Genomic DNA, 22,549 nt, shown 5'->3' with positions numbered 1-22,549 from the left:
GGTGACCCGAAATAGTTCAAAATGATTTTCGGATTATAACTCAAGAACGCTTTTGCCAGGATCATGACACTTCATATGTACATTGATCGTGACTTGCAGATGACCCCTATTGATTTCAGGTCAATAGGTCAAAGGTCAAGGTAACAGTGACAAAAAACGTATTCACACAATGGCTGCCACTACAACGGACAGGCCATATGGGGGGCATGCATGTTCTATAGATTTCAGCAAGACCCACCAATGATAATAGACATACAAGACCCACTGTTGACATTATATGTTTACAGTCATTGAGGAAACTGTTGAAGACACCCACAGTCTAGAATCTGTACAGGAGTCAGAGCCTCTCGTGATACAACATGCCAGTGTTGACTGTGCTTATCATATGCAATCTACAGGTTTCACTTTGGTTCTTTCAGAGTCCATGTCAACTGCTGCCAGTGAAGGGCCAGCCAGTCTGACCCATGATGAAATGAGGCAGCCAAATCATCAAGGTATGAACTAAATTTGAAGCGGGTTTCTCTGCATTTTCTATCATTATGTGACAGAGTCTTATGTCATGACTGTATTAAAGTAAATGAGTAGTCCAAGTCAAGTGTGATGCTCTAGACGACCTCCTCTGTGATCTACAGGGTTACAACAATGTGCTTGTAAAAGTCCTGTAAAGTACAAAGTAGGCAGTTTGCTATGGAAGTTAATGTTAAGTACTTGTTCTTCCAAGAAATGATAGTTCTGCGAACTGTCAGTTCTTATATGTGTGAAAAATTGTTTTTAAACTGGTGTTAAAACAGTTTCAGTTCATTTTACCTTCCTAACATGTTCAGGTTTGTGCATTTTTATCAGGAAAACCTTGCTCTACAATATTCAATCATTGTATCACTTGCGGTGTTCTGCCGTGAAATTTTACTGTTGGGGACCCTTTAGGATTACAAAAGTGGGGACAAAAAGAAAAAATATGGGGACACAGAAATATTTTTGTAGCAGAATTAAATGTGTGGAAACTAATAACCTTTAACTTGATTAAACTTGCTTAAACTTCTAACAGTCAGGTTGTAACATTGTTATTAAAACTGGAACATTCAAACAACTTTTTAACACTGTCAAACAGTTGTCAACATATTTACAAAACTTTGAACAGATTTATGGTCATTGGACTCCGCATGGCATGTCAAAGTACTTGTTCGATAATTAGAAATACCGATAGTAAAGGCGTTTTCTTTTTTGCTTTATGCACAATCTGCATGTCATTTTGTTGTTGTCAAACAGTGACCAAGGACATTTTTGAAGCCAATTTTCTTGTAATGTACGTTTAAGGGCAGACTTTTTCGTAATTGCTAAACAATGTAGGGACTTGGGAAGACTCTGTTGGGTTAACAACCCAACAGAGTCTTCCCATTTTCTAATTTTACTTGCCGGAGGAAAAAAAAATAAATGGATTTTTTTTTCTCTGGCCTGTCACTTTAAGCCATTTTGATAGTTTCGGAAATTTCCTTGATATCTGATTGGTTGTTATAATCTCAACTTACCAATGAAATAGAGTGTTAATATTAAATAAATTAACCATTGGCTGCGAATGAGTTATGTACAATGAAATAGTTTGTTCTGGTTACACATTCACTCGATTACTTTACCGACTTACAAATTGAATCGATTAGTTTTTATTTCTAATTCATGTGCGCCCCGCGGACCCATATACAGAAAACGGGTGGGGACAAATATTTGTTTTTTGCGACAATAAACCAAGGGCGCATCCACGGCAGAAACACTGACTTGTTATGTTGATACTTTGTGTGCAAGGATCAATTCAGTAGAAAAGTCAACAAAATAAACGGCTTACAGTCACTGACCAAATGAGGTTTGCTGCTTAGAGTGTATATTTTTCCAAAAAATATTTGAAAATTTCCCCTCTTGGAAGTGTAGTTCAATTTTAATCAATACCTCGTTTAAATAATTCACAGAAAAGCCAAAAAATGTTGATCTTTGAACATAACATAACATGTTGATGACAAAAAAAGTTGGGAATAATGTTTTTCGCTCTGTGTATGGTGAATTATGGTGTTACAACTTGATTTTGTATGTTACTTGCTTAGAATTGAAATTTCCCCTTTTATGCGTGAATTATCCCCCTCTCAGGGGACCCGACCCCTTTTCCCCAAAACTGAAAAAACACTGACATGATACTCATTGCTATTTTATTTTTTATATCTATTCTTGTTTTAGGGACAGGGACAAGAAAAGGAATGAAACGAAAGTGGGCCAGCGAAGAGAACATATGTTTCATGAACTTTTTTAGAGATAATTAAGAGAAAAAATAATGCCATCTGGCTCAAAAATAATGGGGGTCCCTAAAAATACTTACCGGAAGAACAGTGGCCCAGATAAGGGCAAGGGTCCATAACATTATTATGAAAAAACAAAAATGGAAAAGAATTGTTGAACTGTGGAATATGTTTATGCCCCTGGTAGGGTGGCATATAGCAGTTGAACTGTCCGTCAGTCAGTCAGTCTGTCCATCTGGCCGAAAACTTATATGGCCATAACTTTTTCAATATTGAACATAGCAACTTGATATTTATACCCCTATTACAATTGGTAATGGGGGCTATATAGGAGTCACGTTGTCGGTCTGTCCCGATATTTCATCCGATCTTCACCAAACTTGGTCAGTAGTTGTATGTAGATAATGTCTAGGTCAGTTTGAATATGGGTCATGCCAGGTCAAAAACTAGGTCATGGGGTCACTTAGTATGTTTTTAAACTGTAAGTTTGTACGGACCATAGCTATGTCATTTATTGTTACATTTTTAAATGACTCGGTACATTTGTTCACCATCATGGAACGGTGGTGTCGCGTTAAAAAAAATTACGTCAATATCTCAAAGGTCAAGGTCACACTTGGGAGTTCAAAGGTCAAATGCTTGTCCGGGCCATAGCTTTGTTTTTTATTGTGAGATTTTAAAATCATTTGGCACATTTGTTCACCATCATTGAACAGTGTGTCGGGCGAAAGAATTACGTCGATATTTCCAAGAACAAGGGCACAATTTGAGTTTAAAGGTAAAAAATGGCCATAATTGAGCTTGTCTGGGCAATAACTATGTTGTTTATTGTGCGATTTTAAAATCGTTGGCTCTTTTGTTCACCATCATTTGACGGTGTGTCGCGCGAAAGAATTATGTCGATATCTCCAAGGTCAAGTTCGTAGTTTTGAGTTCAAAGGTCAAAAATGGCAATAAATTATCTTGTCTGGGCCATAAATATGTCATTCATTGTAAGATTTTAAAATGACTGTACATCAATTTTGTTCAAAGTCATTGGAAGGCTTGTCATGTGAAAAGAATTCAAGAGTTCAAAGGTCAAAATGGCTATAAATGATAATGGCATAATGATTCTTAAAAAATCGCCATAAATTGTATTATCTTGTTTTGTGAAGACAGCATACAAAATAATCAATCAATCAATGCGGTATGTGGGGGGTAACAGACAAAGCTCCAGTTGGCATGCATGTGCATCTTGTGAAGCTGCACATATTGAGTGGTGAAAGTGAAGGTCAAGGTAATTCTTCAAGGTTAAATGTTAAATATATTGCTTTTGTCCGTCCGTCTGAAAACTTTAAAATTGTGCCATAACTTTTGAGCTCACCTGAGTGCAACATGCTCATGGTGAGCTTTTGTGATTGCCTTTTGTGCGTTGTATGTCGTCAACATTTTGCCTTGTGAACACTCTAGATTCCACATTTATTGTCTGATCTTCATGAAATTTTGCAGAACATTTGTCACATTGATACCTCGACTGAGTTCGAAACTGGGTCATGCTGGGTCAAAATTAGGTCACTAGGTAAAAAAAACAACAAAAAAACTTGTGAACACTGTACAAGTCCAATCTTCATGTAACTTTGTCAAAATGTTTGTCTAAATGATATTTTGGTTGAGTTAAAAATTGGTTCCGGTCCGTTGAAAAACATGGCCGCCAGGGGCGGGGCAGTAAAAAAATTTCCTTATATGGCTATAGAGAAACCTTGTGAACACTTTAGAAGTCAAAATGTTTGCCTTATCATCATGAAACTTAATCAAAACATTGGTTTTATTTATATTTTGGACGAGTTCGAAAATGGTCCAGATCAGTGAAAAAAACATGGCCGCCAAGGGGCGGGGGAGTTTTTCTTATATGTCTTTAGTTAAACATTGCTAACACTCTAGAGGCCACATTTATTGTCCATTCTTCATGAAATTTGGTCAGAAGTTTGGTCTCAATGATATCTTAGACGAGCTGAAAATGGTTACGTTTGCTTGAAAAACATGGCTGCCAAAGGGCGGGGCATTTTTCCTTATATGGCTATAGTAAAACGTTGTGAACACTCTAGAGGCCACATTTATTGTCCAATCTTCATGAAATTTGGTCAGAATATTTGTCTCATTAATATCTTGGATGGGTTTGAAAATTATTATGTTTGCTTGAAAAACATGGCTGCCATGGGGCGGGGCATTTTTCCTTATAAAATGGCTATTGTAAAATCTTGTTAACACTCTTGAGGCCACATTTATTTTCCGATCTTCATGAAACTTGGTCAGAATATTCATCCCAAAAAATATCGTGGACAAGTTAAAAAATGATGCTGGTTGGTTGAAAAACATGTCCGCCAGGGGGTGGGGCATTTTACCTTATATGGCTATAGTAAAACTTTGTTAACACTCTAGAGGCCACATTTATTTTCTTATCTTCATGAAACTTGGTCAGAAGATTTGTCCTAATGATATCTTGGATTAGTTCAAAAATAGTTTTGTTTGCTTAAAAAACATGGCCACCAGGGGGCGGGGCATTTTTTCCTAATATGGTTATGTATCATGCTTTACTAAAACATTGTTAACACTCTGTAGGCCACATTTATTTTCCGATTATTATGAAACTTGGTCAGATGATTTGTCCTAATGATATCTTGGATGAGTTCAAAAATGGTTCTAGTTGGTGGAAAAACATGGCCGCTAAGGGGGCGTGTCATTTTTCCTTATATGGCTAAAGTAAAACCCTGTTAAAACTCTAGAAGCCATATTTATTGTACGATCATCATGACACTTTGTCAGAAGATTTGTCCCAATGATATTTGGACAAGTTTGAAATTGGTTCCAGTTGCTAAGAAAAACATGGCCACCAGTGGGCGGGGCATTTTTTCCTTATATGAACTTATAAATCTTCTTGAAACTTTGTCAGTATATTAGTTTAAATGATATCTTGGATGTGTATTTCAAGTTGACATTTAAAGCTTTAACTTTGTATGATTCTAAATATGTGTCAATGCTGTCAGTTGAATTTTGAAATGTGAAGTTTTACATTTTTTGTAGATTAAATAATTTGTAAAATGTTGCAGTTTCGTCAATCAGTTTTATAAGACATTGAGCTTTAAATATGATGCAGATTGTAAGATTCTTAATATCTTTCAATATTGTGGATAAGTTTGAGATATCAAGCTTTGAATTTTATGCAAAGTGTATGATTTTAAAATGTTTTAATGGTGTTGATCCGTGTAATGAAGATTGCATAATTTTTATGTTTTAATTCTGTCTATTGGTTTTCAAAATGAAAGACTTTGATTTTGTAAGTGCACTTTTATCTCCTGAAAGATTCTTTTCTAGTGTTTAGTTTATATTTTAAGGCTGTTTGCAAACTCGAAGTGAAAACAGTTCTATTACAATTTGGTAAGGACATGACATTGCATATCTGATTTTAAAATGTACTTTGCTGGCAACGTGTAATTTTCTGAAATGTCTTAGTAAGACTGTTGTTTGCAATCAAAAGGTCTGTGCTTCATATCCAGGGTAATGCATGTTTTTTGTCCAAATTTATGTCGATTCAGACATTGTTCTATGTAAATATGGGGTTTGCTTGAAGGTTCAGTCTATTTTATGTCCCTCACTATAGTAGTGGGGGACATATTGTTTTTGTCCTGTCTGTTGGTTGGTTGGTTGGTTGATCTGTTTACGCCAACTTTAACATTTTGCAATAACTTTTGCAATATTGAAGATAGCAACTTGATATTTGGCATGCAAATGCATCTCATGAAGCTGCACATTTTGATTGGTGAAAGGTCAAGGTCATCCTTCAAGGTCAGAGGTCAAATATATGTGGCCAAAATCGCTCATTTTATGAATACTTTTGCAATATTGAAGATAGCAACTTGATATTTGGCAAGCATGTGTATCTCATTGAGCTGCACATTTTGAGTGGTGAAAGGTCACGGTCATCCTTCAAGGTCAGAGGTCAAATATATGTGGCCCAAATCGCTTATTTTATTAATACTTTTGCAATATTGAAGATAGCAACTTGAAATTTGGCATGCATGTGTATCTCATGGAGCTGCAAATTTTGAGTGTTGAAAGGTCAAAGTCATCCTTCAAGGTCAGAGGTTAAATATATGTGGCCCAAATCGCTTATTTTATGAATACTTTTGCACTATTAAAGATAGTAACTTGATATTTGGCATGCATATGTATCTCATAGAGCTGCACATTTTGAGTGGTGAAAGGTCAAGGTCATCCTTCAAGGTCAAATATATGGGTCAAAATTGCTCATGTTATGTTACTTCTGCAATATTGAAGCTAGCAATTTTATATTTGACATGCATGTGTATCTCATGGAGCTGCACATTTTGAGTGGTGAAGGGTCAAGGTCATCCTTCAAGGTCAAACGTTATATACGGGGACATGGGTTTCACAAACGCATCTTGTTGCGTATGTAATTAATTTTGCTTAATTTTTGTGATCCCCCGCCAACAGCGGAGGGATATTAATTTGGCGTTGTCCGTCTTTCCGTCTGTCCGTCTGGCACTTTTGTGTCCGGAACCATATCTTGGAAGTGCTTTGGCAGATTTCATTGAAACTTGGTATGAGTATATATATGGATAAGAGGATGATGCACGCCAAATGGCATTGTACATCCTTGAATAATAGCGGAGTTATGACCCTTTGTATTTGAAAAAATGCTTTTTTTTGTGTGTCCAGAGCCGTAACTTGTATCCAGAAGTATAATGGCGGGGGATATCAATTCAACGAATTTGCTTGTTAAATCAGTTTTTATTTTCATGATAATCATTTAGTTCGTACTGCAACTTATGATGGATTGTTACTACTATCTCCAGTTATTTGTTTGTCATGGGTCCGTCACCATTTATCTCTTATTAGCTCATCTATTTTTTGAAAAAAAATTATGAGCTATTGTCATCACCTTGGCGTCGGCGTTGGTGTCCGGTTAAGTTTTGCGTTTAGGTCCACTTTTCTCAGAAAGTATCAATGCTATTGCATTCAAACTTGGTACACTTACTTACTATCATGAGGGGATTGGGCAGGCCAAGTAAGATAACTCTGGCGTGCATTTTGACAGAATTATGTGCCCTTTTTATACTTAGAAAATTGAAAATTTTGGTTAAGTTTTGTGTTTAGGTCCATTTTATTCCTTAAGTATCAAAGCTATTGCTTTCATACTTGCAACACTTACTAACTATCATAAGGGGACTGTGCAGGCAAAGTTATGTAACTCTGACTGGCATTTGGACGGAATTATGGGCCCTTTATACTTAGAAAATTGAAAATTTTGTTAAGTTTTGTGTTTTGGTCCACTTTACCCCTAAACTATCATAAATATTGCTTTCGTACTTCGAACACTCGCATACTATCATAATGGTACAGTAAAAGGACAAGTTGCATAACTCTTGTTGTCATTTTTACGGAATTATGGCCCTTTTTTGACTTAGTAACTTTGAATATATGGTTAAATTTTGTGTTTTGATCCACTTTACTTCTAAAGTATCAAGGCTATTGCTTTCAAACTTCAAATACTTTCATGCTATCATGAGGTTACTGTACCTGGCAAGTTGAATTTTACCTTGACCTTTGAATGACCTTGACTCTCAAGGTCAAATTATTAAATTTTGCAAAAAATGCCATAACTTCTTTATTTATGATTAGATTTGATTGATACTTTTACAAAACTACTCTTACCTGACATACCACAATAGACTCCACCCAAACCATTCCCCGTGCCCTGCCCCCCTCCCCCCCCCTTAATTTTTTTTTTTTTTAAGATCATCTCACAAATGACCACCACACCCTCACACTATACCCCCGAACCCACCCCCCAATTTTTTTTTAAGCGGTTATTATTTTTATTATTTTATGTTTGAAATACCGTCCAACCATCGCACCCAAGAATCCCCCCCACAACCCCCCCCCCCCCCGGAATCCCCCTTATTGTTGTTTTTTTGTGTTTTTTTTAAGATCATCTCACAAATGACCACCATCCCCTCACACTATAACCCCCCCCCCCCCCCCCAATTTTTTTTGTGAAACTTAAAAAACAAAATATTTATTTTTATTATTTTATGTTTGAAATACCGTCCAACCATCGCACCCAAGAATCCCCCACCCCTCCTCCCCGATTTTATTTTATTATTGCATTTTTTTCCCCGCATTTTTGGAAGATAATGTAATAAATGTCCACACCACCACACTATACACCCCTCTTCACTCCACCCCTCCCTCTTTTGTGATTGAAAATGAAAGTCCCTTCACCTTTAAAAAGAAAATAGATGAGCGGTCTGCACCCGCAAGACGGTGCTCTTGTATAATACTTGAATTGAGCATTTCACAATCTGACAATCATGCATATCATTTATTAGTTTCATAATAAAACGTCTGACAAGGGTCAGATAATTTTAACATATATTGTTGTTATAATTTGTCATGTGTTGTATGAATAAATGACACTTCCATGATAGAGAAAATTTAAATATATTTTTAGAGACATTTGTAAAATGAAAATGAAATAACTATACATTTTACAGTGGCTAGTCGTACGGCTAGACAAGAGGCTAGCCGCACGGCCCCGTACGGGTAGACAATAGGTTTGCCGTACGGCTCTGTACGTATAGCCTTTCCTATGGATATTGTCTAAGTTAAAGACAACCATTTTCAGTGAACTGATATATTGCTTGTATGAAACCATATATTTATCCATTGTCTGAACGACAATTAAATTATTTGTGTGACTCCATTTCTGAGCAGTACCTTGGCCGTCATTGAATTTCATAATATCGATGCCGCAACTAATTAAAACAGTTTTCACTCCTTACATAGGAAAGTCGTCTTATCAAAGAATCAAATTAGAAACCGATTTAAATTGTGTGTAAGTCAATTTCTAGAACGTAACTTTGACGGCTGTCGTCATTAAATTTCAAAATATCGATGCCGCAACTCTTTAATACAGGTTTTTCACGCCTTAGGAACGTCGACTAATTAATGAATCAAATAAGCAACCGTATGACATGAAAGGAAGCCGTGAAAGATGAAGAATTTTTAAAGCGAGATTATACGATTTTTTCAAATATTTATTAATTTACATAAAATGTGTATAAAAAAAAACAACTTATTAAACATATATTTGAACATAAACTTAAATAAAAGTTAAGAAGAACATGTGTCGATATATGCAAAATAAGCCAGATATTAAATTCTGAAATCGAAAATGTATGTACAGTCGAATTCGCCAGCATGTAAATCGTGCATGTACGATGTGAATCTAAATTTAGTTTAACGGTTCATTTTTAGTGTGAGCGTCAGCTAACGCTAATGTTTTTGCAAATCGGTATGTGCGTAGAAGCCTTAAATGGGCCTTTTCACAGATTTTGACATGTTTTTAAGTTTGTCATTAAATGCTTTATATTGATGAATGTAAACATTGGATTTTTAACGCTCCAGAAAAAAATCAAAAATAAAATTTAAAAATGGAAAAAAAGAAGCCCGTACAAGGGCTCGAACCAGTGACCCCCGGAATCCTGGAGTAAAAAACGCTTTAGCCTAATGAGCTATCCTGCCAAGCATACATGAGAGGTGTATTCTATACCTGATATAAGCAATCTTCGTAGTTTCACAAATTTAAACGATAACAACAGAACTCTCCAAATTATTCAATCGTTTCGCGTTGCAACGCTCTATAATTTTTAGGTTTTTAAATCGTGAAAAGATGCATATAATGGCTATATTAGACCATGGTGAATGTTCAGTAATACTGATTCCTCACAAATATCATAACTAAAACGAAAATTTGCGAATCTGAAACAACTATTTTCAATTTTGTCAATTTACCAAACCGTGAAAAGATCCCTTTAACTATGACATGGAAAGACAACCACTGTCCGTTGCAGCAGACTACACATTCTTCTAGCGTCTGCTAGGAAAGATAACCACCACATTTGCCTGTTTATAGTCCACCACTCACTGGTGCACTGCAGTTGGTGTATATGAGTAATAGAGTTTAACAGCTTGTAAGACGATATTGGCCAGTCTAGTGTTTATCATTGAAAATCTGCACATACTGGCTGCTTTCAGAGAAAACAGGGCTTAATGCATGTCAAATAAGATAAGCCTGTGCATACTGATTAGCTTGTGCAATGCAAACACGCTAAACAAGGACGACATGTCGTATTTTATAATGTTTAAAGGGTCTCTTGTACTGGGATGACAATTTATGCATAAGCATTTAGCCCTGTTTTCCCAAAACGAAGCTAAAAATTTATTTTTTATTAATGATTTAAAAAAACCCATCTGAACCTGTGCTTTAAGACACACTCTTTATAATTTTGAATGGATTGTGTCCATTCAAAACTTGCAATATAAAAAGCTATAACATAATTTTTTAAACTGATGTGCGTCTAAACTTATACAACAACGAACACCTACAGTGACGTCAGCGCTTTGATAAATTCCTGCAACCATTTATTCGCCACACGAACACTAACTAAAAATACGAATGCTTCAGTTATAGGCTACTATTCCATCTGTCCGCAACCGCATATCCGCATCCGCAAAAAATAAAACAAGTAGAAATGCACTGCACTTATTCCATTCATCCGTATCCGCACGCGAATAGGCGTCCGCAATAGAACGCTCAAGTGAGCATTCTTGGGCTACTATTCCATCTATCTGTAAATGTATCCGTATCCGCAAAATATACGGACGCTATATTCCATTTATCCGCATACGTCGAACGTATCTTTATTTTTGTATATGGATAAAACTAAAAATTATAATTATTGAGATAATTATAATGAAGGACAAGCTGCTAAGCGTGAATTTAAGTAGATATAAGGTACAAATCATCGTTCTGTCCGTAAAAGGATACAAATGGTAAATACCTGAAACATCTTCTTTTAGTGCCTTGGCTATGATTTTCCATACATTTAAACTTTAAAGTATAATCAGAGTCACGATATGCAGAACTGCGTTGGTTGTATAATTCCGGGTATTTTTTCACGAATTCGATAGATTTTCAGTTTATTTTTTAGATGACAGCTACTCTCATCGTGCTAAATGCCGTCCCTATCTCGTCCGCATCCGTTTGCGGATAAATGGAATATAGCGTCCGTATAACGATTTTGCGGATACTGACGCGGATACGGATGCGGATGCGGATTGGTGGAATACTAGCCTTATTTTAGGAAAATATGTACGAAATATCTTCGTCACAATCGGCTCGGGCGCTTATTTGTCTTTGCTGCATATTACTGATTAACAGCACTAAATGACAATTCTATACTTTATAAGCCGTACGGCTAGACAATCTCAATAGGAAAGGCTATAATACGTACAGCGCCGTAAGGCTAGCCTATTGTCTAGCCGTACGGGGCCGTACGGTTAGCCTCTTGTCTAGCCGTACGGGACTGTACGACTAGCCACTGCCTTTAGTTATTGGAGGTTCTTATGTATTATACCCAGTCGCAAGTGTTATAGGCTATACTCAAATCTTTTCGTCCGTCTGTTATTGGATACTGTGATGGGTTATGTATCACATTCAATGTTTTTTTTTTGTTTATAAGACAAAATCAGATTTTTTTTCAAAATACCTTCCTTTTAACTAATTTGAAAGCATTTTTACAGGTCCATTCTTGCGAAGCAATAATGCAAGTTAAAAAACTGGTTTTACAAGTCCCTATTCGATATTTATGACATAACTATGACTAAAATCTTCAGAATAGTTCAAAGCACGAAATGAATATCTTTCTGTTGGACATGAGGAAGTGGACCGAATATCGATGACTGGATCATTTTCCACGAAGGCACATAAAACTACAGTAAAGTTCCGCTACTTTCAGCTTGGTCTTAATAGCATGTCGGACTTCATAATTAACAGGGTATTTTGTTCTTTATTCAATACTTTGGGACCATGCAATCTTGAAAAATTGCAATTTACAGTGTTCAATGTGGTCTTAATAGCGGTACTCTTCTTGTACTAGGAATCGCTGCGTGTTTTAGTCATTATCTTTGAAATCCTTTTCGAAGCTATCATAAAAAACATTTATACTCGTGTCACGCCAGGGTGACATCACGTCAGGTTTAAACACAATAAGTAAATACATATTGTTATAACGTTTAAATATTCGTTTGACTTCTATTTTTCATTTCAATTTAATAATCCTATAAATGTTTTGTTTTTGGTTGTCATATCTATTTACCATTAACGATCCGCAACTGTTTTACCTTTACGTATCTTTGCAATGAAACTGTTATAGCGACAACTGTTTCATTATAGCTGCTTGCATCACACGGACACCACTGTTATATAATTCAATGATTTCTACAAGGATGATTCTATCCTACATTATCTCAATTGTTTAACCAAGGACATTGTGCTTTTAAAAGTTCCGGCGACTACAAAATCACGCAACAGGAGAAAATAACACGATACGTAGTCAAATAATGCAAAAATTCAAAAAAATATTAAAATAACATTAAACACATATTTAGTTCACCATTGTGTCATTCCCTCTGTAAAATGAATTCGACTCAAAATGTTATTAAATGTATTATGCAAGGAAACCATGCAGAGCGATTCATGCATAGGCCACACAAATACAAACAAATCTGATCGTGAGGATTTAATATATAAAGTTTGAGGTCGAGAAGATCTTAACCACAATTCTAATGCGAGTGTCGCAAGATATAACTATGCTCAAGGCCAACTCATTTTTTAGCAAACAATGTTTCGTATTTCAAGTGACACTATCTCAGGGACCCGGTATGTCGGTATAAAGTATCACAGAGTATACATATATAAAAAAATAATTGGGTCATGGGGACCCAGATACGAGGTTTAAAGTAAAAAAATGTATATGTTATTTGTCTGCAGAAATAACTAGATATATTAAGTTTTGAGTTATATATAGGTTGTTGAAGGTAATTCGCATAAAACACGCTATTTTTCAGTTGGATACTAGCATGGGAAAGGGAAGTACCCAACACTCCGGAAATATATCACAGACCCTATATTTAACCCAGTATGAGTATATATATATATATATATATTTATATATATATAAATATATATATATATATTAAGGCTTATTAACCCATTAATGCCTAGCGTCTAGAAAAAGGGCCTTTGCATGATGCGGCGTCTCATCAGGGTCTGCGCTGTTTGCTTAAACGAATTCCTGTAAGAAATATTCTAAATATAGAAATAAATATACTAGACATCCCTAATTTAGAAGGATGGGAGAGTCCACTAGGCATAAATGGATGAAATAAAGTAATTCTGATTTTTTTCAAGTGGCAATAAGTAGCATAAAAACTGTCTTTTATGCACTAGTTGAAATTTTTAAAGAAAATTGTTTTAAAAAAGTTTATTAATAAAAGCACCACTTACGGTCTGTTTACATCCATTAACGTTTAATTGTAAACACCTCAAAGTCACGTGATCCTTCACCCTGTTCAACTATTTTGATTATGCCAACGGCGGGCGTGGTTTTGCCTAATAACTGTTTAGATCACTAACTTACCTTTGTTTATTTCTAATTGTACCAACTAGCGCACTCAAACCGCGCTAGCAGGATATAACTTACTATGAACACCATATTGTTTACCGGTATTTGTTGTCAATGCAAATTGCCAAAATAAAACATCATAACATAACACACTCACACCTACATGTATAAAAATGGATAAATTTGTTGTTTTTCCAAAATAAGCATGTTTATACATCTATGTCATTTTATGCAAATACTACAGCTCCCCACACTACAACTCGGAAGCATTCTCGTGGTTCTTGTGCCAGATTTTGTAGTTTATATACGTCATGGGTAAATTATTGGTGAAATAGAGAAGGTTGCGAATGCTCTTCAATGTTATTTTGCAATAAAGACACACCGTCGGTTCCTATTTAAAAATGTTATGGGTGAGATTCGATTAATACGAATACCGTTATTATTAAATATTCATTCATATCCAAACAGTATTCACTTTGTAATTTATATTACATACATGTACTTAGGAAGTTCCCACGTTCTCATATTTATAAACTGATTCCCAGATCGTATTGATGCATAATTATTTTGTTTTATAATACGCAGTTTGTGGAGTAGTAATGGTTTACGGTCCAGCTGAAATCTAAACCAGCTTTTAGCTAAAATAGCTGCAAACGTCATGCCATGCAGTCCATATTTACACTTCAATAGAGATCGAAATGACTAAAAATCCCTTTGAAAACAAGGCGCCTTAATATTCATCAATAAATTATTTTCTTGATTGCGCACAACGCAGCCAACCGTTCAATAAATTATTGCAACTGTTAATAGAAGTATAAATATTGCATGGAAAACTAAATAAAAAATAAGGATTTTTCATATTTTCTGCAATGTGAATTGTTTCCGTCGATGATTTGTAATTGCAGTCTCTGAAATGTGACTGGCCGAAAAAAACTTAATTAAACTGTTTTTTTATCATTCAAAGACTGGATTTTTAACTGTTTTAATGTCGATTACGAAATGTGACACTAATATGTATTCCAGCGCAACCTACGCTATTGGGGCGATACAAATATATACAATATATCAAGATTGTCTCCGCTGCGTTCATCTATTTGTTTATCGTGTTGATATAAAGCAACTTTCGGACTAAACCATGAATTATTGTATGAGTCGCGTTCTGAGAAAACTGGGCTTAATGCATGTGCGTAAAGTGTTGTCTCAGATTAGTATGTGCATTCCGCACAGGCTATTCAGGGACGACACTTTCCGCTTTTATGACATTTTTCGTTTAAATGAAGTCTCTTCTTAGCAAAAATCCAATTAAGGCGGAAAGTGTCGTCCCTGATAAGCCTGTGCAGACTGCACAGGCTAATCTGGGACGACACTTTACGCACATGTATTATGCCCAGTTTTCTCAGAACACGTCTCATATATTTGCACACAATGCATGCCATCAGAACCTGAATTGGTTGATTATTTATTAATACGAAGACCGTTATTATTATTATTCACGTTATTACATATTTTATAGTTTCCATTTGCTAACCTATCGACCGATTCCCATTACGCCTTGATGCATAATTATTATGTTTTAAAATACCACAGTTTGTTGAACAGTGATTGTTCACGATCAATATCAAATCTAAAACAGACTTGTTCGTCCGAAAACACTGGTAACACGTCGCCTTCAATGGCTTCATATGCACAGTTAGTTATTGTCTCAATTGCGTAATGACTGCTAACTAATTAATTACAACTCATGTCAATGGAAAAATACATATTGCATTGAGAAAGGGCATTAACAAAATATAGATTTAACATTTGTTTTCGCATTATGCCTGGCTTTCGTTAATTCTAAATACAAAATTAGATTATCGAACACTTAATTTCTCACAAGGCGAAGGTTTTCGCAATATGCGTACATTAACTGCGTCTAAATTCAAATTAGGATATTGCAATCACGTCGATTACCAATTGTGTCAACAATATTTATTGCTGTTGTAACCTATTGTATGAAAATATTTTGTATAGACTTGTTTTCGCAATATTCATCAATATATGCCAATGCGTTTATTTTAATTATTTTTTAGAAATAAGGTATTATAAAACATGTTAATTGTTGCCATTGTTGTACACAAATTGCGGCGTGGAGAATTATGTTTAGCACCAGGAGGCCGTTTTATCAACAGATATTATCTTAGCGGATCTTATCCTTGACTTACGATTTCATTTACGATCCGCTAATACCCGTTTTATGAACGCCGTCGTAAGTATCGAGTCGCAGCTAAGATTTTAATTAAGCGTACGATCTGGAAAATCGCGAACCAGTCGAAAAACCTCACACGATTTCCCGCGTTGATGTCAAAAAAGCAAGATGGCCGACAACGTAAACAGAGGCAAGTAGTTAATGATAGTTATGATTTACTAATAGAAGTACTAAATGTAGGAATATCATGACTCATGTCTTCAAATATTGTAGCGTGTATGTCTGTCAATTTTTCTCGTAATTGATACTGAGTTTTTATTAAATTCATATCGTTATTTTACACCAAAGAATCGAAATGTTTTATGCATTTATTTTATGTATTTATTTTCAAAATTCTAGTTGCAAGTACTGTTATAACGAAATCATATTTTCCGGCGTTTGGAACTGTCAGCCTTTAAAATGACAAATCGTTATTGTGTTTTTATATCTAATGTTTTGGCAGAAGAGTATTCGAGTATCAATCAATACATTATTTCTATGCCCCACATTTGAAGAAAACTATTTATTTTTATGTTTGTTTTTAGAGTAAATGTATCTCTCTTTTCAAGGAAAATTCTAATCTTACACATTTCCGCTTCTTTCGCTATATATTTGTTTTCGTACTAATTCTACTTCGTACTTATAATGAGAATGCTCCTCGAGTAGGGAGCGAACCCACGAACTCCCGATCGCTAGGCGGACACCTCATCCACTACACCACCGCGATAGTATATACGAATGCCTACTGTATATTTATTTTTGGCATAGAATTTACTTTATTACACAGTGTACATAGCTTTAGAATTAATTTTCAATTGTAAACACAAACCTGAAAACTATCACTCAATTTCAGAGTGAACAGCATTTGATTGTGTAGCCCCACGATAGACAAAGTTATAAAGAAATGGACGGACTTTAAGGTATATTAACAAATGAAATCTCATGACCCTTACTTACTAATTTACTCTTACCACAAAATGATTATAAAAAATTCACAATGTCAGTCACATGTAAGATTTTTAAAATGAAAGTTAGACTGGGAGCAAAAGGTTAATTTTGTACTTTGAGTTATACATAAAAACATTTCTAATGAATTTGCACGGAATAATCATTAGGAATAATAATTGTTGTGTATTGTGTGTTTGCTAATTTCTATTGACAATTCCAGTCCAGTTCATGTATGTAAATATTTTTTAACATATTATGACATATATTTAACATAATTATTTCTTATATTTAGGTTTTTGGTATCCATTCATCACTTTTTTCGTTCAACTGTGGAATGTTTGAATTTGAACACTTTGTACTTTCTTTTCAGACGCACAAAAACAACCATGTGTGAATGATGAGATCTCATCCATCACATCAGTTGAACAAAAGTTGGTAAGATAATTAATCAAGTACACAGTATAAAGTTAGCACATTTATTCGTGTAGGTGTGTCAATGTTACAAAACACATAAAATAAATAAGGTTTAACAACGTTATCATAATCACAAATTAATTATGTAACATAAATATCGTTATTTATTAAGTTACTTGGTTACAGATACATTTCAAATTGTAATAAATGCATAAATCAAAATATCTTTTTGTCATTGAATGTACATGTTTGTATGTATGACAGCTCATAAAGATCGATCGTCCATATTTATTAATGAATATTTAGTCCGCAGTCTAAAGTCTATTTAGTCCGCACAGGCTAATCAGGGACAATTTTCTGCCTAAACTGGATTTTTGCTAAGAAGAGTCTTTCTTAAAACGCAACATATAATACAAGCTGAAAGTGTCGTCCCTGATTGGCCTGTGTAGACTGCACAGGCAAATCTGGGACGACACTTTACGCACATGCATTAAACCCCATTTTCTCAGAGCGCGACTCATATATAAAGTTACTATGGTGATTTATTAAATACATGTTATTTAAAAACAAGAAACCGTCGGAGACGGTTGATGCTCCCCAAAGTTGTTTTTTGTCACAATATTGCACTATATATTCAGATAAAAAGAAACGTTTTGAGGGCACAGTAGTTGGGGGGGGGGGGGCAATAATTTTTTATAGACAATTTCAAAGGGCCATAACTCTGTGAAATATCATCTGACCAGAATCCGCTGATAATATGCACATCTCCTCTTGGTCGTGAAGCTTCCCATAAAGTTTCATTGAATTTCGGTTATTAGTTGCTGAGAAATAGCCCGGACAAGAATTGCACTATATGTACAGTTTATGGAAAATTTCAAAGGGCCATAACTCTGTAATAAATCATCCGACCAGAACCTGCTAATAATATGCACATCTCCTCTTGGTAGTGAAGCTTCCCATAAAGTTTCATTGAATTCCGGTCATTAGTTTCTGAGAAATAGCCCGGACAAAAATTGTGCACGGACGGACAGACAGACGCATGGACAGACGAAGCGGTGACTAAATGCTCCCCAAAAAATTAATTTTGGGGGAGCATAAAAAAGGTAAATCACATTTCACAATACCATTTGTAAAAATCAATTGAATATTAATTTTTTTTAGTAAATACAAAAAAGTTATTGTTTTTTTTTACATGGACTTGTAGAAAATAAATTAACGAGTATACATAAGCTAAAATAACATTTTGGATTACTTATGTTATTTTACGAGTCATATTCATTCATATATAATCATTATAGGAAATCCGCGAAACAGCGCATGTGAGGCCCAGTCATTTGAGCGGGTAAGAAAAAAAAAGATGTGAGTTCCATGAAAATTAAAGATTAACTTATGAAGTGTAGATCATGAATGTGTAACAATGAATCAACAATCCATCTTTACATAAATGATACAATTCATTCTCAAGAATTTTTTATATGAAACTATTAGTTCCAACAGAACCTTGTCTGATGTGCAGTATACACAGTACATGCTCTTTAAAGAACAAACAGAAACCACATCTCTTTATGTTACAATGTTAACCTTTTATTTCATCACTTGTCTTACAAATACAAATTTTATTAACATAAAATGTATTTCATTTTCAGATAGTGTTCCACTTCATTGTTCCCTAGCTGTACAGTTGTTGGAGAAAACCCTGTATTGTTATGTTACAAAGATAATTAAATAAAGGAGTAGAATTTATTTTCACTTTGTTATACTATAAAAGAAACATGTAATCATCCTACGCATTGCATAAATGCTTATTGTAAAAAGTGTGTCTTTAATGAAAAGAATCCAAAAAAGAACGGCAGAAATTGTCAATATCCACACTTTTACAAAGATGTTGACCACACTTGACCGAAATGCAGCAGCTCATAGACAAGAAATCATTAACTTATTAAGTTATTTTGTATCATTAGCAGAAACTTAATGACCATCTTTCATCAACAAAGAGTCAAATATTGAATATTAACACATGTCGCCGAACATAGACTGACCACATTGACTCACCTATAGCACTTCGTGCACATGTGAGCATAAAATAGCAACTACATAAATAAGTTAATGATGTGTTGTCCATATAAGCTGCATTTTGGTCCTGTTGTGGACTGTGCACAACGTCATCCACTTCTTGTGCCTAAGTAAGTTGTTCAGGCAGTGGCACCTGCTAATCTATGCATAAGTTGTGCAGGCGCATTCATGCAGGCGCATTCATGCAGCCACTGCTTGACAGCACTCATCGAGTCTCATGAATAAACAACCGCCAGTTTTATGCGGACACCTGTCAATAGAGAATAACAATCAATATTAACTAGTGATTTAATTACAATATCCAATTTATTATCAAAACTAATGATTATTATGCATTTTATTTAATTGATTTACATTTTCAGATAATAATTAAATTTAAGACTAAAATGGGTCAAGAAATAAATTCATTAAACAAAATTTGCAATAATCTATGGCATCCATTTATATCAAAACATGCACGTGCATATGAAAGCAACTTTAAAATCTGTATCAAATGTTTTTTTAACTACATGTGTCTCCTTCACTGATGCCCCCATGTCACGTTGAGATACACAAACAAGTCCATCAGTCATTAAAAGACAAATTTCTTCAGTACAAACAACTTGTGTATATATGCTAAAATCTTGAAAACAAATAACAAAACAAATTTAATTACACATTTGTGTACAGCTACAATTCATTAACACATTAAGGTCATTCAGCAGTTGCTGTTATGCACAATCTATCCACAGATGAACAGACAGACACAGAGGACGAACAGGTGCAATTCTTACGGTTTTCCACGGTGTACGTTTACTAAATTGTTATGATGTAGATGTGACGATTACAATTATGCGCTAAAGATTATTAAAGGCATAAAGCATCACACTTTATCCAATATTTTGTGGGGAGATTTATTTTGTGCTTATTAAATGGTGTCTTATGTTGATTAACTGAATGTGTTTAACTGTTTTGAACTAAATAAACATACATGTAGTAAGTTTACATACCTAAATCTACTCTTTGGCAGTCCAAAAGCCCTATCAACCACAGTACACTTGACTGGGCATTGTTGTACCTATTGTTGATAGCCGGAGTCCCCCAGTAGGTGTCTCTTGTGGTTTTCTTCCAGAAAAGTCTAATAACAAATTTATAATAAGCTAAGTTTAAGTTGGAAAAATCATTGGTTAAACGGTTTATGAAGGTAACTATAGGATGTTCGCAAGCTTAACGCAATCTTAAATTCATTTAAATTATAAATTTTAACATTGATATGCATATTTTATTTGTTGATACAGTGTGTACACACATACAGAAATATAATTGAATCTTTTATGTTGTTGAAAGAAATTAAAAGTAAAATTATGTATGCACATTAAACACATTATATTTTAGTAATGTGCAATGCATTGATGTAAAAAATAAAATATTTGCATCATCATAACAGTAGTATTCCACTTTTTCCTAGCCAATACTAGCCATAATCCCTCTAATGGTATATCCATAAAAGCACATTATTTATTGTCATACCTTCAAACCACGGACAAAGACAGAGGCGTCGTGTGTGTTGACCCAAGCCATTTTGACACAATCTCAATGAACCTGCAAATAAACTATACTTTAATATGTGAAATGTGTTTCACTAACTTTGTTGAATGATTGGGGCATCTATTTAATCCACATGTTTTATAATTTAACACTATTAGTTTAGCCACTTCTGACTGACAAGTGACATTGTCATTGGTAAGAGCGTAACTAGATCAAAATATAACTTTGCTACCTTGCATCTCACCGTGCAGTGTGAGATATATGTTGCTCAGCTACTGTTACTGTACAATTCATAAATCTAATATTGACAGAGCATTGATATTCAAATGTTGGGATTGAAAAGTTTATGACTTATAATCGTTGGGGCAGATATTGCAGACATTATACAGTGCATTATTTATTATTCATTAGATAGAAAAAAACTTCAAAACTTTATGCGCAAAAGGCATATCAGGATATTGCGTCGACAACTAACTTACATAGCAGCGTCCGAAATGTGAAATATCCGAATGCTAGTTCACCCGTTAACATTCAATATTTAATGACAAATGAACTGTTTTACTTCAAAAGAAACCATAAAACATTTGTTTTGATAGAAATTAAATAAAGATAACTAAATACTTACCTATTTAACGAATTAATTATCCAAACATCACAAATTTCATTTCCCTTGGACGTTTAATGCAGAGAATGATATAACGATTATATTTAACGTTATCAAACATAAATACGTCCAATAGTATCAATATTTCTCCATCACGGAGATCGCTAAATCCTTTCTTTCTCGAAACATTCTCATCTCTCTTGGTTGACCAACGTTTAAAGCGCGTGCGGCCGCCATGTTTACGAACGCTAAGTGTGGTCTTACCCAGTCGTAGCTTTAAGCACAAATCTTACGACATCTTAGCTGCGATTTCTTTGATAAAACGGTACGCAGTACTTACGATAAGCGTACGACAAAATCCTACGAATCTTACGTAAGATCATGCTAAGATCTGTTGATAAAACGGCCTCCAGGACTTTTATATTCCACTCATTGAATATTACTTTCCCAAAATCTCAGACATTGATTGTTTACCAAAACCTCTGATGTAATGACAAAACCATCACGGAGTTCATAATACAAAAATGTTATCAAATTCCACTTCTAACCAATCGGTCTTTCTATATACGTAATTAGCAATACTATTTGGTTAAATTGAACAGGTGCATACTTCATTTGACGCACTAAATATTCACATAACAATGGATATCAAAATGACAGAACGAATGCTTTAGAAAACACGGCGCCTTAATATGCCTCAATACATTATTTTCTCGATTAAGCGCGTGGCAGCTAATGGTTCTAATTAATTATTGCAAATGTTAATAAAGAACAAGTATTTCATGGCAAAACAAATTTAAAATATGGATTTAACATTTTTAGCACCATGTCTAGTTTCCGCCAATCAATTGCTTATTAGTGTTTGGAATATCATTTTGCAGTAATAACAAAATCACATTTTGATCATCAAACAACGATTTGCTAAGTAGACTGAAGTGTTCATTGTGTG

At 34.7% G+C, this 22,549-nt stretch overlaps 2 long non-coding RNA genes across 2 annotated transcripts; one reads left to right on the top strand and one right to left on the bottom strand.

The window, feature by feature from the left end:
• Positions 1 to 16,191: 16,191 nt before the first annotated feature.
• LOC127871037 (uncharacterized) lies at positions 16,192 to 19,139 on the top strand. Its single transcript, XR_008045053.1, has 4 exons — positions 16,192 to 16,954; positions 17,353 to 17,417; positions 18,695 to 18,738; positions 19,043 to 19,139. It is a non-coding gene; the product is annotated as an uncharacterized LOC127871037 (long non-coding RNA).
• On the bottom strand, positions 17,445 to 22,012 carry LOC127871036 (uncharacterized). Its single transcript, XR_008045052.1, has 4 exons — positions 21,622 to 22,012; positions 20,979 to 21,050; positions 20,459 to 20,586; positions 17,445 to 19,719 (listed from the first exon to the last, which is right to left on the bottom strand). It is a non-coding gene; the product is annotated as an uncharacterized LOC127871036 (long non-coding RNA).
• Positions 22,013 to 22,549: the final 537 nt, after the last annotated feature.

The sequence above is a fragment of the Dreissena polymorpha genome, chromosome 3 (genome assembly GCF_020536995.1).
Source record: "Dreissena polymorpha isolate Duluth1 chromosome 3, UMN_Dpol_1.0, whole genome shotgun sequence".
Taxonomy (NCBI): domain Eukaryota; kingdom Metazoa; phylum Mollusca; class Bivalvia; order Myida; family Dreissenidae; genus Dreissena; species Dreissena polymorpha.
Note: the sequence above shows the minus strand (reverse complement) of the source record. Positions and strands in the feature narration are given on the sequence as shown.